Source organism: Macadamia integrifolia, chromosome 5, assembly GCF_013358625.1.
Source record: "Macadamia integrifolia cultivar HAES 741 chromosome 5, SCU_Mint_v3, whole genome shotgun sequence".
In the NCBI taxonomy this organism is placed as follows: domain Eukaryota; kingdom Viridiplantae; phylum Streptophyta; class Magnoliopsida; order Proteales; family Proteaceae; genus Macadamia; species Macadamia integrifolia.
In genome coordinates, this window is record NC_056561.1 from 37,699,655 (window position 1) to 37,705,800 (window position 6,146).

The 6,146-nt window shown below is 35.7% G+C and overlaps 1 pseudogene; it reads right to left on the bottom strand.

The window, feature by feature from the left end:
• Positions 1-272: 272 nt before the first annotated feature.
• On the bottom strand, positions 273-2,260 carry LOC122078056 (annotated as a pseudogene).
• Positions 2,261-6,146: the final 3,886 nt, after the last annotated feature.

The following is a 6,146-nucleotide window of genomic DNA, read 5'->3' on the forward strand; positions in this document are numbered from 1 at the left end:
TCTTAGCGATAGTACGGTTTTTTTTTTTTTTTTTTTTTTTTTTTTTTCATTTTTTGGTTTAAACTTTTAAGAGTAATTTGGTTCGGTTTGATTTTGGTTCTGAACCGACGGTTTTAACATCCTAAACCAAAACATAACCGAATAGCAATACTCACATGGCCAAACCGAATACAACTGAATTTATTCAGTTTGATTTGGTCCGATTAATTGGGCTCGGTTTCGATTTTGATATTGGTTTCGGTTTGAAATTGACACCCGTAGTCCAACCATCATTATTGAACTCGAACCCAATCTAAGCAGGTTTTCTCACTAAGTACGTTGAGTTGCTGGAGCTCCAGGTAATCCCTATATTTCATTCCAGTATATGCTGGTGGATTGGTTTCATTGTTTAAAAATTTTGGAGATGGGCTAACAATCGTGTCCAATGACGGCCCATTGGCCATGGCAAGGGATATCCTCGTAGTTTTGCCAGTCACAATTGCTCTGTGAATCACAATCTTGTACTTTCCATTGCTCAGTATCTATTACATTTGGCAAATATTATATAAGTAAGGTTTATAAACCATGTCACCAGGTCATGACTTTTTTTTTTTTTTTTTTTTTTTTTTTTTTTTTTTTTTTTTAATGTTAACGAAGGGTATCGTAGCCTTTGGCTTGACTAATCCCATAAATCATAATGAGATTGAATAAGAACCATTCAACTTTCATCGAAAGCAATGAAGAGCATTGAACACACCCCAGGTGAGTGGCTCCAAGGAGGTAAGAGTCAAACTCAGAACCACACGCTTCCTGAGTCGAAGGTCCCTTGTCAACTCGACTACCCCTTGGGGTTTTCAAGTCATGACTCGTCACCTAGGTTCACTTATATAATCCAATCAAAGTGGTTCTAAGGAAGAAGGTATCTCAAGATGATCTGTTGTATTGACAAGGAAAGACTTGGGAGGGGACTTTACTTGGACCCACTTGCCCTTGCGTTGCAGTTGAAGGCCACAAATGTCATTCTCTACGAGAAGGGTCAAAAGGCCATGGCCAGAATGAGGTGGCATTCATATCGCAAATTCTGGTTCAGGGCAGGGTGGATACTGGTTCACAACTAGAATATGAAAATCCTTCTCCAGCTTCATTGCAGTGTCAATGTAGTTTTCTTCCAATCCCAAGCTTTTAGATGTCCCTTTCAGTAATTCCATCACCACTTATTTTGTTCTCTTGCTATATTTTGAGGAAACACTATAACAAAGGATGCCTGTTTTTTCGCAGTAAAAGGTCTAAAAATCCGCAGTAATAGGCTATTGCTACGGGATTACCTGTGCTTTGCTATCCACAGCTTCAAGTGCCGTCGTTAATTCTATAGCTACGGATTTTGTAATGCAGGGACATGGTACTCGATCGCTATGGATATTTAACTATGTATGTTTCCGTAGCAAATTTATTGTTGCAGATTTTTAACTGTCAATTTTGTTCACATTAAATTTATAGTTGCGGATATGTAGCTGCGGATGTTTGCGCTGTAAATCTATTGTTACAGATTCATAACTGTGCTTTTTTTTCACAGTAAATCTATTGCTGTGGATTTTAACTGTGAAATTTTACCCCACAAAATTTATAATTGTGGTTTTATAGTGGCATATTTTTTGCGCATCAAAATCTATAACTACAGATTTATGAAATTTTGTGCCCGTAATTTATAGTTGCGATTTTGTAGTGATGGATTTTTTGTGCAGCAAAATCTATAGCTATGGATTTTAGCTGTAGAATTTTGTGCACCAATATTGTAGCTGCAATTTATAATGACAAATATTTTGTGCAGGAAATGCTATAACTACAGATATTAGTTGCAAATTTTAATGCATCAAATCTATAATTACAGCTTTTGGCTACGAATTTTTGTATAGCAAAATCTATAACTGTGGATTTTAGTTGTGAAAATTATGGCTTCAACTTATAGTTATAGATAAAAAGTTATAGCAATGGATTTTTTGTTTTCTTGGACCCATATAATCCATTCAATACACAATACATCTAAAATAAAAATTAATTCAATATACAACATGTAACGACTGTTTAACATACAAAATATATATTTATTCATAAATCTTGTTCTCATACAAATCATTAAAATTCAAAATAAATCTAAAATAAAAAGTACACTCATCATCTGAATTACAATACTTGATACATCAGAAATTCTATCTTAGAAAACTTGACTCCCTCAACAATTTATTTTGTATGTTAAGACAAAACAACCATTAGACAGACCCATCTAGGTAAATATATTGAATCTTTCATATTATTAAAAATAACTAAATCTTTTGATTTTCATCTTTCTCAACTAAAACAGAAGTCTGGGTGAATCTATCTAATAGGGTAAGATATGTTTTCCTCCATGAAAGTTAACTAATTTCACATCAAAGATGTGGTAACACATCTTTTTCCGTGCAGTTTCCTTTTTTCAAACTCTTTTCTCTTCCTTACAAAAAAAAAAAAAAAAAAAACTCTTTTCTTCTCTCTCTCACGTACCTACTCCTTACAGCCAAAACTAATAGTTTCTTTATTTAATTAAAATAAAAAATCAACTTTTCTTATTAAACCTCTCTCTCTCTCTCTCTCTCTCTCTCTCTCTCTCTCACATATTTAGAAGTTAAATATAGTTTCTTTATTAAACTCTCCCACCCTTCACTCTCTCTCAAACTCTCTCATTCCCTTCTACGTAAAACAAAATTTTCAATTCAATATTATCATGATTCGAGCAATGGTTTTCGGTAAGGTTTCGATTCTTCTTCTTTCTTTGCCTACTATTTTCCCTTATTTTGGACAATGAATCAAAATTGTTATGCCCCTGTATTCTTACTAAGGTATGATTTTCTGTGCAACTTTTCTTTAAGAAACCATCCTTTTGGGATGATGATGCTTTGTATTCTCCATTGCAAAGAACCTTTTTTTTTTTTTCCATTCTTGATTCATGCAATAGGAACGTATCTCTTTCTCTATCTCTGAGTTTCAAAAATGTCGTATGCATCTGTGATTATTCTCTATTTCCTAGAATTCCTTTATTTATTAAGTGCTCTATATGTATGGTTTAATCTATATTTCAGAAATAGGGTACCTTTGTTTATGATTTATTCTCTATTTTGGAAATACTCTCTCTCTCTCTCTCTCTCTCTCTCTCTCTCTCTCTCTCTCTCTCTCTCTCTCTCTCTCTCTCTCTCTCTCTCTCTCTCTCTAAGCTTAAGAAATACCCATTTTTCTTTAGCTGTTCTCTGTTTCTTGAAATTCTTTAACTAACTGGGCTCTCCATATATGGTTTAATTCTCCGTATTACAGTACCATTTCAGTCATCTATCATCGTAGAGAACAAAGGCCAACTTGTACCTCTCTTTCGAATCATTTCACCCCCAATGTATGGCAACACGTGCAATTTATATATATATATATAAAAGGCTTAATGCAAAGGCTCACTGCTTTTTATTGGAGTTAGGAGACACATGCTCCCAATGATTTGATCTAGACCCTATCAAGTTCAGCTTGGATGGTCACGGTCAAGTATTTAGTTCTTGGGAATATGATACTTATTTGGATTGATCAATTTTATCTCTATTTTTGATAAAATGGAATGGATTTTTTTACAAATTTACCCTTGATTCAATAAAGATATCCGATCCAAGATCAATCCAGGATTGGTATCAAGCACATTGAACTCCTTAATTAATATCCATATCAGAAGTTATTACATAACAGATCATCAATCCCTTCAAGCAAACCAAACATAGATTGATGATTATGAGTGATACAACAACAGTACATACAAAAAAATAAAAAACAGCATTGCTATATGGTTTTGAAATGTGATGAATCTATCAAACACCTGATAGACATGGCCTTCCAAGCGAGGGCATGTGAAATTATTCAGTGGACACAGAATTATGCGTTGGATTCACACCATTCCTTCAGTGTTGGTGTTGCAATTCCGACTTTCCTCATGTCAAAAGGATTGGTTGTTTCATCAAATTCCAATACATACATACGCTAATCAAAAATCATTAGCAAGTCAAATCATCAGTCCATATAATTAATTAATTCACAGTACAATTACCATCATGTACTTCCAGTGTAAAAGCTGCAGTGGCATTAGTAATGACTGATACATCTCACAAAAAACATCATATACAAAAATATTTATACAATCCATACTCCCCCACATGCCCCTTAAATACATTAGGTGGAAGCCCTTTAGTCGCAAAGTCAGTTATCATCTCCTCAATACCAATGTGCTCTATCACAACACGATAATCCCGAACACCTTCTCTTATAATAAAATAATTGATCTCTATATTTCTACACTAACTCACATATCATACATTGTTAGATAATTAACCCCAAGGGGATAGCCAAGTTGGCAAGGGACCTTCACCTCGTGTGGTTCTGAGTTCAACTCCTCTTACCTCCTTGGGGCAACTCACTCGGGGGTGTTTAGTGCTCTTGACTGTTTTCGGTGAAAGTTGAATAGTTATCATTCAACCCCGTTATAACTCATTCCATAAGGTTGGAGGGTCAGTATAGACCTGTGGCACTAGTCAGGCCGAAAGCTTTGACACCTGTCATTAGCAAAAAAAAAAAAAATATCATCGCTAGATAACCTTACTACAATGGTGTTATCACAGAAAGCTCGTCATTAACTCTCTATAACCATAATAATTAGAGGTCTATTAAAAAATAGTGTAACCACAATGTGTGAGGGACTGCCTCATAGCATGTCAGCACCGCACCTCTGCTTTCATTATAGATAATGTAGTCTTTGGTTACTTCACACTTTTTCGAGATATTACACCTTCAACGAGCATAAAAATTTATAATGAAGTAGATCATCTCGTATCCTTACAACGAGTGTAGTTTGAGTTTGAATAGCTAGTCAATTTTGAATCACCAACACATCGATATGTCTGTTGGGTCCCGATTGACACTGAGAGGGGGGGTGAATCAGTGTGCCAAATATTTTTTCATTTTTCAGTTGTACCCCTGATGTGGCAATCACTATTTACACTTCAATAGCACAGTCTACTGATGCTGTCCAAAGCTGCTATCTATACTACTGACCATTCTTACTGTTGCATAGAATTTACTCACATAACCTGTATTGCTGCCCAGAACTGTCTCATAAACCTCACACGGTAATCACTGTCATATACATACACAGTCGTATGCACATCCACACTGCACCACCAAGTGGTCAAGTCTACCAAATGTACACATCCATTCTGCAGCCAAGCACTCCAATCCACAATACAAATACTAGCATACACATCCACAACACAAGAAATACGTGCTTCGGCAAGTTACCTACATGCACAGAGTAATGCCCACTGTCGGGCTCAGTATTTACTCAATACTAATTATGACTGCACCCACAGCCAAGGGAACAGATTCCCAGTTTCCACCAATGACATACAATGGCTAGGTCTTTACCCTAGTTTTCTCATAATGATATGAGAGGTCGCACCCATGGCAAATAGGTTTAGATAGTTGTAATTATCAAGGAACACACAACCCTTGTGTCCAGCACCCACTGAACACCAAAAAAAATAAAGTTGGGCTTATAATAATGCCCTATAGTGAAGCACTCATACATGCAAATTTCTCCCTAAATAAACTACAACTATCACTTAGGCATTTTATCAAACATCTTGCCTACAATGATTTATAATAATGGAAATTTGGCAAAAGTGAGGTTACCTTGGCAAGGAGTAACCGTCGGAGATGCAATAATATCGATCTCCACTTGATGTGGACTATAATCACATTGTCTCGGTGCCATCAATGCTTCAACCCCGGTTGACACTTGGGTTTCTTGAAGCAACTAGCAATAACCAAATTCTAGGTTCTTGTTCTTCTTCTTTCTTTTCTCATTGTCTTTACTTTCATGGAGCAACAATGGTATTCACATTCACACACACACTCCTCTCTCTCTCTCTCTACTTCTCCTCTTCTAGTCTTCCTTAAGCTTTAATGGGAAAATAGTATTCTCAACAAGAACCATCAAACTCCATTAATTGGATTTGAGAAAATCTCTCTTGAGAGGCATTCAAGACACACACAAAGAGAGGAAAAAACTTCTTCTCTATTTCCCTCTTCTTCTCTTCTCTTCCATTTTC